The sequence below is a fragment of the Tupaia chinensis genome, unplaced genomic scaffold (genome assembly GCF_000334495.1).
Source record: "Tupaia chinensis unplaced genomic scaffold, TupChi_1.0 Scaffold149333_1, whole genome shotgun sequence".
In the NCBI taxonomy this organism is placed as follows: domain Eukaryota; kingdom Metazoa; phylum Chordata; class Mammalia; order Scandentia; family Tupaiidae; genus Tupaia; species Tupaia belangeri.
This window is the reverse complement of record NW_006209177.1, coordinates 487,400-496,323: the sequence shown is the minus strand read 5'-3', so window position 1 is coordinate 496,323 and position 8,924 is coordinate 487,400. Positions and strand designations below refer to the sequence as shown.

The 8,924-nt window shown below is 40.6% G+C and overlaps 1 pseudogene; it reads left to right on the top strand.

Annotated features, from left to right (window-relative positions):
- Nucleotides 1–7,395: 7,395 nt before the first annotated feature.
- LOC102488002 (ADP-ribosylation factor-like protein 5A pseudogene) lies at nt 7,396–8,183 on the top strand (annotated as a pseudogene).
- Nucleotides 8,184–8,924: the final 741 nt, after the last annotated feature.

The following is an 8,924-nucleotide window of genomic DNA, read 5'->3' as shown; positions in this document are numbered from 1 at the left end:
TATTTCTTCTCTGAAGTAATTTAAAAATCAATTCCAATAATAACATATCTATTCCTATGGTATGGGATATTGATATGGAGTAGGTTGTGCATGTAAGGGTCTAATTGGTATATGTGAACTCTGTAGTTCCTGCTCAGTTTTGCTATAAATCCAAAACTGCTCCAAAATATAAAGTACATTTAAGAAAAACACAATTTTACACTCACACACACTGACACACTCACATATTTGAACTTATAACACAGAAATATAGCATTGTTGACAAAGGAGGTGGATGAGAAAAGCTTCATTATAATATGGAAATTAAACCAGATGGTAACTCAAAACTAAAGGAAGAAATTAAGAGAACCAAAACTGAAAAATAACTATGATAATAAAACAAACACTATAAGTTTATACATTTTTTTCCTTTCTTTTTTTTTGAAGAGGTTTTTGCTATATTTTTGCCCTATAGCACGTGCACTTGCCGGACAGATGGAGAGAGACAGAAAGAGAGAAATCACCCCCAAGGGGGATGGCCATGCCACAATCCCTTCTCCTCCATTCTCCTCTCGGGGTCTTGGGAACTCATGCACACTTGTCCAGCATGAGTTTAAGCCACCAGGTCTGGGACTTGAACCACGGTCAACTACATGGGAGTCCAGTGACATAGCCATTATGCCAACTGCTGGTCCCAATTTTTTCCTTTCTTCTTGCAGTTTCTTAAAAATATATAATACAATATAAAATAATTATATATTGTTGGGTTTTTAATATACAGAGATGAAAAATATATAACAATAATAACACAAAATAAGAAGATAATAGAATTATATAGGAGTAATGTTTCTATAGATTATGAGAGTCAATTTAGTATTAACCTGAAATATATTCTGATAAAATAAGATGTGTAGGGTAAATCCTCAAGCAACCACTAAAAACAACAAAGAACCTAGCTTTTGTTAAAAAAAAAAATCTTTAGAGGGAACAGCAGTTGGCATAATGGCTATCTCACTGGACTCCCATGTAGTCGACCGCAGTTCCAGTCCTGGACCTGGTGGCTTAAACTCATTTCGGGAACGTGTGTGTGCCCAAGATCCCGAGTGGAGAATGGAGGAGAAGGGATTGTGGCATGGCCATCTCCCCTGGGGAGGGGGTGATTTCTCACTCACTCTATGTCTCCCTCTTGCTGTCTGGCGAGCGCACGCACCCTATAGCAAAATTCTCTCAAAAAAATAAAAAAAAAACCCTTCATTAGAGAAATTGGGACAAGCAGATGATATAATGGTTATATTTCTGGACTCCCACATAGTCGACTTCAGTTAGAGTCTTGGACCCAGTGGTTTCAAACTCACACTGGGCATGTGTGTGTGTGTGCTGAAGATTCCAAGAGGACTTTCTTTGCTGCGCCTACTGCGAGGATGAATACCATTCTCAGCAACCAGACGGTTGACATTCCCCAGAATGTCGACATCACCCTGAAGGGATGCACTGTCATCGTGAAGGGCCCCCGAGGAACCCTGCGGAGGGACTTCAACCACATCAATGTTGAGCTCAGTCTCCTTGGGAAGAAGAGGAGGAGAATGGGTCTCTTGTTGAAATCCAAAATTTCTTGGGTGAAAAATACATCTGGAGGGTTCAAATGAGACCAGGTGTTGCTTGTTCAGTATCTCAAGCCCAGAAAGATGAGTTGATCCTTGAAGGCAATGATATTGAACTTGTTTCAAATTCAGCTGCTTTGATACAGCAAGCCACCACAGTTAAAAATAAGGCTATAAGAAAATTCTTGGATGTTATCTATGTCTCTGAGAAGGGTACCGTTCAGCAAGCTGATGAGTAAGATCTAAGAGTTTTCCAACTACAGTAACAAGCCGGATAATTTCTAAGGCCTTCATATGACATTTTAAAGATAATAAAAGACAATGACTGATTTGAAACTTTCTTAAACTGATTATCCTTTTCCAACTATTTGGCAAGTAAGCAACTAAGGAATAAAAAATTACTCTTAGTAATAGAAGTATGCTAAGAACAATACAGAATTCCTGATCAGGAATTTTTTTATCTAGTTTTTCTTCACAAGCTTAAATCTGGTTTTTGAAGGAATAGCAAGGATATTTCAGGCAAGAAAAATATGATATCAGGGAATGTGGCTGTTCATAGATAAAGAGGTTGAGGAAGATCCTGAGGCTAATGTTACCATGGTATCAATTTATATTTGGTAAAGACGCTTCCTAGTCACTTGTAAAGAGATACCTAAGAAGTGGAACAAAGTGACAAAAGGCTTACTACGAGCTACAAGATGTAGTTTGTGTCATGATAAAGAAGAATTTTGCCAAAAAAAAAAATAAATAAATAAAAAGATTCCAAGAGGAGAATGAAGGAGAAAAGAATGCAGTGTGGTCATCCTCCCCAAGAGGTGATTTCTCTCTTTCTGTCTCTCTGTCTCTCTCTGTGTCTCCAAAGAGTACATGCACCCTATAGCAAAAATCTCTCTTAAAAAAATAGAGAAATTAAATGCTTATAATAGAAAATATTTGCTTAAGGTAAAAAAATGACACTAAAGCAGGCACAAAAATGAAAGAGGATATGAGACATAGAGAAACAGAAACTAAAATGGCAGACATAAATCCAACCATATCAATAATAAAAATGAAATGAGAATAGATTAAAATGTTTTAATTTTTATTTCTTTTTTTTTTACATTTAATCATTGTACATCTTTATACCATATCACAAAACAAAACAATCAATCTAGCATCTCCACAACCTTGTGGGAGCACAGGGCATAATGCTGAAGAGAAGATGTCCCTGTGACTGGGAAAAACAGAGTGAGCACCCCTAACAACTGATGCCTTACCAGCTCTCTCACACTGGAGATTAAGAATGTTTTGGTGTACCCCCACCACCCCCACTAGACTGTGATGTACAGATTCTTCCAATAGAGACTGAGGAATCTGGACACTTCTCTCTGGTTGGCAGGCCAACACTCTCTCTCCCCTCAGACTCAAGTCATATGGCTACCTGCCCTCTCTGAGGCTACCCACAGTGTAGCCTTTTAGGATCTCCTTGAACTTTAGGTATAGCCAAAGGAAAGGGTAGGGTACCTGACAGAGAAGAAGGCATGAAAAATCTCCACTCAAGGTCAGAGGGGACAAGAAAGTGACTGTCCAGAGTACCTCCAAATTCTGGAGTGCATGTTCTAGCTACGTAACTTTTAGGACAAATCTGTTCAAATCCATTTGGCCTCTATTGATTCCCACATTTTATAGGTCACAGATAGCACTTGGACCTCATGGACTAGGCTGACCTCTGGCCCTTCTTAGACCACCTTGCTAGGTTTGCAATTAGATCTCAAGAGCCGTGCTATCCTTAGACTTTATAGGCAGGCTTCAGGTTCCATAGGACAATGAGATGCAGCTCACTGCATGTCTTTTCTGGACTGCCTTGTCAGGGATACATTTCAGTTTTGAGGGCTGCTTCATTCCCCAGGCTTTCCAGGCAAGTCACACAGGCCCTATTTGGGCCTTACAAATGAGACTGGCCTCTGGTCCCTCCTGGACTACCTCACCAGGATGCTTTTGCATACCAAGAGTTTTCCCATCCACAGGCAATATATATAGTCTCTTCAAGTTCAACAGTGCAGCAAGATGTAGTTAACCCTTTACCTCTCCCATATTGCACTGCAAGGGCCGCATTTGGGTATTGAGGGCTGTGTCACCATCAGGTTTGCACTCTGTGCAGGCCCCGCTTGAATGTGACAGATGTGGCTGGACTTCAGCCTTTCTTGGACTGTGTTCTCAGGGCTAAATTGAAGTCCTGAGAATCACTTCATTCCCCAGACATTACAAGTTAGCTGCAATTACAAATAGGCTCTGGTCTGCTGGACTCAGATCACTTCCATGGACCACCTTTCCAGGACCACATTGTAATTTTGAGGGCCACTCTGTCCATAGGCTTTACTGATCAACAGCGCAAGATCTGATTGGCCCCACAAGTGGAATTCCCATTGGCCCCTCCCAGACCTCCTTACCAAGGCTACCTTCAGGTTTGGCAGGCCACCCATACCCTAGGCTTTACCAAATGGTCACCCAGGCTCCAATCGGGCTCACTAGACTCAGGTAAACTACAGCCCTCACAGGCCAGCTCATCCAGCCACCACTGGTTCTTACTCAGGCTGTCTTAGCCCCACTGGCCTCCAGGTCTTGCGTACACCCCTCCTGGGCATACTTTCCTTAGGGCAACTCAGACTGTCCCCATCCACTTTGTTTGGCCACACTGCAGTCCAGACTTTGCAAGCCTTCCTGCCTATACCATATTGAATTCCACTGGTCTCCAGGTCTCAAAGAACACTTAACTAAGGCCTGGTTAAGGCATATTTGGGTCTCACTTGGCCTTGTTTGCCTCTGGGCTTTGCAGACTGCCCTGACCACACCCAACTAGGTCCATTTTGGCTTGATCGATTCACGGTTTTGCAGAGTGCCCCAGCCAGGTATGCTGAGGCACTGCTTGATCCTACCTGCTTCTGAACCTTATGGGATCACCACACGTGGCCATACTTGGAATCCCTTCAGTCCTTAATTATATCTCTCTCCATCAGAGACTCAGTCACCCCATCTGCTCTCTGCCCCTATCCCCCAACACAAAAGGCCCTGCTCAGACCCACTTTCTCCAAAAGGCACAGATATCTCTTGCCCAGGCCTGCTGGGCCCTATTTTTTGCCCGGCCCGGCGGGCCCCTGCCAATCTCCCAGCCATTCAGAGGACCCAAAGTATATGGGGTTTCTTTTTGAAGTAATAAAAGTTATTTAAATTGACTCATTATAAATGTACAACTCTATAAATATACTAAAATCATTAAATATAATAATCTGAATAGGTGAGTTTATATGATAAGTGAAAAATATTTCAACAACATTGTATTTTAAAAGTAACAAAGAATAGCTATCTGAAAAAAGAATACCTCAACTAAACTTCCATATTAGAAAACTTTAAAAAAGAATGAGAAAACAAAATGTAAATCAATAAGAAGGAAGAAAATGATAAATATTAGGGTAAAATCAATTAAATAAAAAATAAAAAAACAGAAAATTAATGAAACTTAAATTTTATTCTGGGCCAACAAGCGGTGGGTATTGAGGGTACGGGTTATGGATTCTGCATAGCCAGCTTTGGTTTGAGTCCTGGACCAAGCGGCTTGAGAATAACACTAGGCATCTTTGTGTGCATGCCCAAAATCCCAACAGGTGAGTGAAGGATAAGGGATTGTTGTGTGGACATTCCCTGTAGGGGGTTATTCCTCTCTTTCCCTCTCTCTCTGTCTCTCTGTGGAGCACACATATCCTATAGCAAAAACTGAGGAAAAAATAAAAGAAATTGGTTCTTCTATTTTTCTTTTTTTGTTTTGTTTTTTGTTTGTTTGTTTTTGTTTTTACCATAGGGCATGTGCTCTTGCCAGAGAGAGACAGAGAGAAGAAAGTGAGGAATCACTCTCCAGGGGAGATGGCAATACTGCAATCCCTCTCCTCTGGTCTCCTTATGGGATTTTGGGCACCTACATGAACCTGGCATGATTTTAAAGCTGCCTAGTCCAAGACTCAAACTGCAGTTGGTCATGTGGGTGTCCAGCACCTTAACCACCACCAACTTGCTGGCCCTGGTTTTTCAGTTTTCCAAAAAGATCAGAAAACTGACAAAATTGGGACCAGCAGTTAGCGTAATGGCTATGTTGCTGGACTCCCATGTAGTCGACAGCAGTTCACATCCCGGACCCGGTGGCTTAAAACTCACGCCGGGCACGTGTGCATGTGTGTCCAAGATCCCGAGAGGAGAATGGAGGAGAAGGGATTGCGGCATGGCCATCCCCCATGGGGGGTGATTTCTCACTTTCTGTCTCTTTGTCTCTCTCTGTCTGTCTGGCGAGTGCACGTGCCCTATAGCGAAAAACTCTCCAAAAAAAAAATCAATTAATTCCTATGTAATAGAACAAAGGGAAAAATAACATGGTTATCTTCATAGATGCAGAAAAGTCAATGGACAAAATTCAACAATGATAAAAGTACTCAACTAACTAGGTATGTAAGGGAATTTCTTCAACATGAAGACACACTTAACATCATACTTGTTACATAAGTGGGTAAATGGCACATAACTGAAATTTTCACATATCCAACTGCCTTACATATAGCACTCAAAAACCTATTTTTAGCTGAGCCTGCTTGCTTTGTGTATCCTGCAATATTACACCCAACATCTGCCAGCCATAAATAAAACAAATTTGTGTCAGTAAAAGATCTCAAATGACTGCTGCCCTTTGAAGCTTTCTAACGCAGAGATTCTTTAGCATGCTGTTTTGTAAAATCATCTAGACATGAAAGTCCTTTTTCTAATTTCTCACTCCCCAGAAACTCATTAGTCTCCTCTTTCTAGGTGGCAACAGCGCACCACAGTCTCTGGAAAGTCTGACACTCTAAATTTCCCTTTCAATCAGTTCTCTCCAAACACTGCCCAATAAACTTATTTTGTTATACTGCCATCTTGTAATCATGCCTTTTCCTTGATCAGCCATGAAATACTCTAACTCACCATAATCTTACTGAAATGAAAGGTCAAATGCATCCTCCTTAAGATCTGTCCCAGGACAAAGATGACTTATCTTGCTGCTTATATGAGGGTGCTTTGGCTGCTACAACGAAGTACCAAAGACTGGGTGGCTTAAACAGCATAAATTTATATTCTCACAGTTCTGGTGGCTAGAAGAGTGAGAAAGATATTGGCAAGGTTGGTTTCTTCTGAGGGCCATGAGGGAAGGATATGTACCAGGCCACTATCCTTGGCTTATTAATGACCATCTTTTTTCTCTATCTTTACATCGTCTTCTCTCTGTACATGTCTATGTCCAAATTTTCTTATAAGGACATCAGTCATATAGATTAGGTCCCACCTTAATGATCTCATTTTTACTTATATCTGTAAAAACTCTACGATAACATTCTAAGGCACTGGGTATTAGGACTTCAATGTAATAATTTGAGGAGGAGAATACAATGTAGTCTATGACATGACATCCATTCAATATGTTCTGAAAGCTCCAACCAGAGTGATTAGTAAGAAAATAAAGCAAAAAACACTCAAATTGAAAAGAAAGAAGTAAACTTTTCTCTATTTGCAATTGAAATGACCTGGTATATAGAAAATCCTAAAAAATACATAGATGTACGTACACACACACACACAGACACACACACAATACAATTAGTTCATTAAAGCTGCAGGATGCAAGATTAATATACAAAAGAATCAACTATATTTCTAATCACTAGCAATAGACAATGTGAAAATTAGAGAAAGCAAGTTTATTTAAAAACATCCTCACAAAGAAAAAAAATACTTAAGAATAAATTTATCAAACACAGCGGCCATGTCCCTGAGCCAAGTGAATGCCACGGCAGTGACAGCAGTGGGCAGAACCAAGGCAGCAAAACCTCACAAGCAGCAGGGCAGCCTGGCCTTTGGCCTCCCTCTGGTTCCCTGGAAACAGGTCTGCTGCCAGTGCTGGAGCAGCAGAGGCAGAGAGGCTCCAATGTGTCTCTCTCCTCCCCATGAGCCTGAGCCAGGGAAGGCCAGGCAGCCCGGTGGCTGGAGGTAGGTCCACTCTTAAGAGTGGGAATTCTCTTTACCAGGACATAGAGACTGTTTAATCACCATGAGCACAAAGTTATCATTATTGGGCTAGATAATGCAGGGAAAACCACAATCCTTTACCAGTTTTCTATGACTGAAGTTGTATATGCATCTCCTACAAGAGGAACTAATGTAGAAGAGATAGTAGAATAATACACGTTTCCTAATGTGGAATATTGGTGGCCAAGAATCTCTTCATTCTTCCTGGAACACTTATTATACTAACACAGAGTTCACAATAGTTGTGGACAATACAGGGAGGGAATTTCTGTAACCAGAGAAGATCTCTATAAAATGTTATCACATAAAAATCTCAAGAAAGCTGGATTGCTGATTTTTGCTAATAAACAAGATGTTAAGGCATGCATGACTGTAGCAGAAATCTTCCAGTTTTTAAAACTAACTTCTATTAAAGATCACGAGTAACATATCCAGGCATGCTGTGTTCTTACTGGTAAGGGATTGTGCCAAAGACTTGAATGGATGATATCACTTTGTATAAATGAAGTGCTGGACTTTTCCTAAAAGCTGCAAAAATTAATAGTTTAGATATATTTATAACAAACTGATTTAAACTTTTTCTGTAAGAAGAAAAATTCAGACCACTTATTTGAAAACAATGATGAAGCCTCACCTTCCAATTTGCTTTCTCATTAGTTCCTTCCAAAGTAAGTTATTAAAGCTGTGATTGACATTTTTTTCATAATGAATCCTCTCAGGACGTTATGTAGCCTGTGGTAAGTAGGAAGGGTGAGGAAGACATTTTGAACTTTGAGAGCTTTATTATCAGTATAGCCCTCCCTAGTTGAATGTTCTCTTCTTGTTCCATTAAGTCAAAATACTAATCAGCACAGATACTCAGTTTCCAATATTTTAAAATGTATGTTACTTAGAAAAAGTGTTTTGCATAAGGTTGTGTATGAATCATGTATATACCTCAAATTCAAGTCAATGGCTTCAATTTATCTTCTAAAGGAAAGCAAATAACAGGGACCAGCAGTTAGCGTAATGGCTATGTCACTGGACTCCCATGTAGTCGACCGTGGTTTGCATCCCAGACTCGGTGGCTTAAAACTCACACTGGGTGTGTGTGCGTGCGTGCCCAAGATCCTGAGAGGAGCATAAAGGAGAAGGGATTGCAGCTTGGCCACCATCCTCTCTGGGGGGTGATTTCTCACTTTCTGTCTCTCTGTCTCTCTCTGTCTGTCTGTAGAGAGCACGTGCCCTAAAACAAAAACCTCTCCAAAAAAGAAAAGAAAAGAAAAG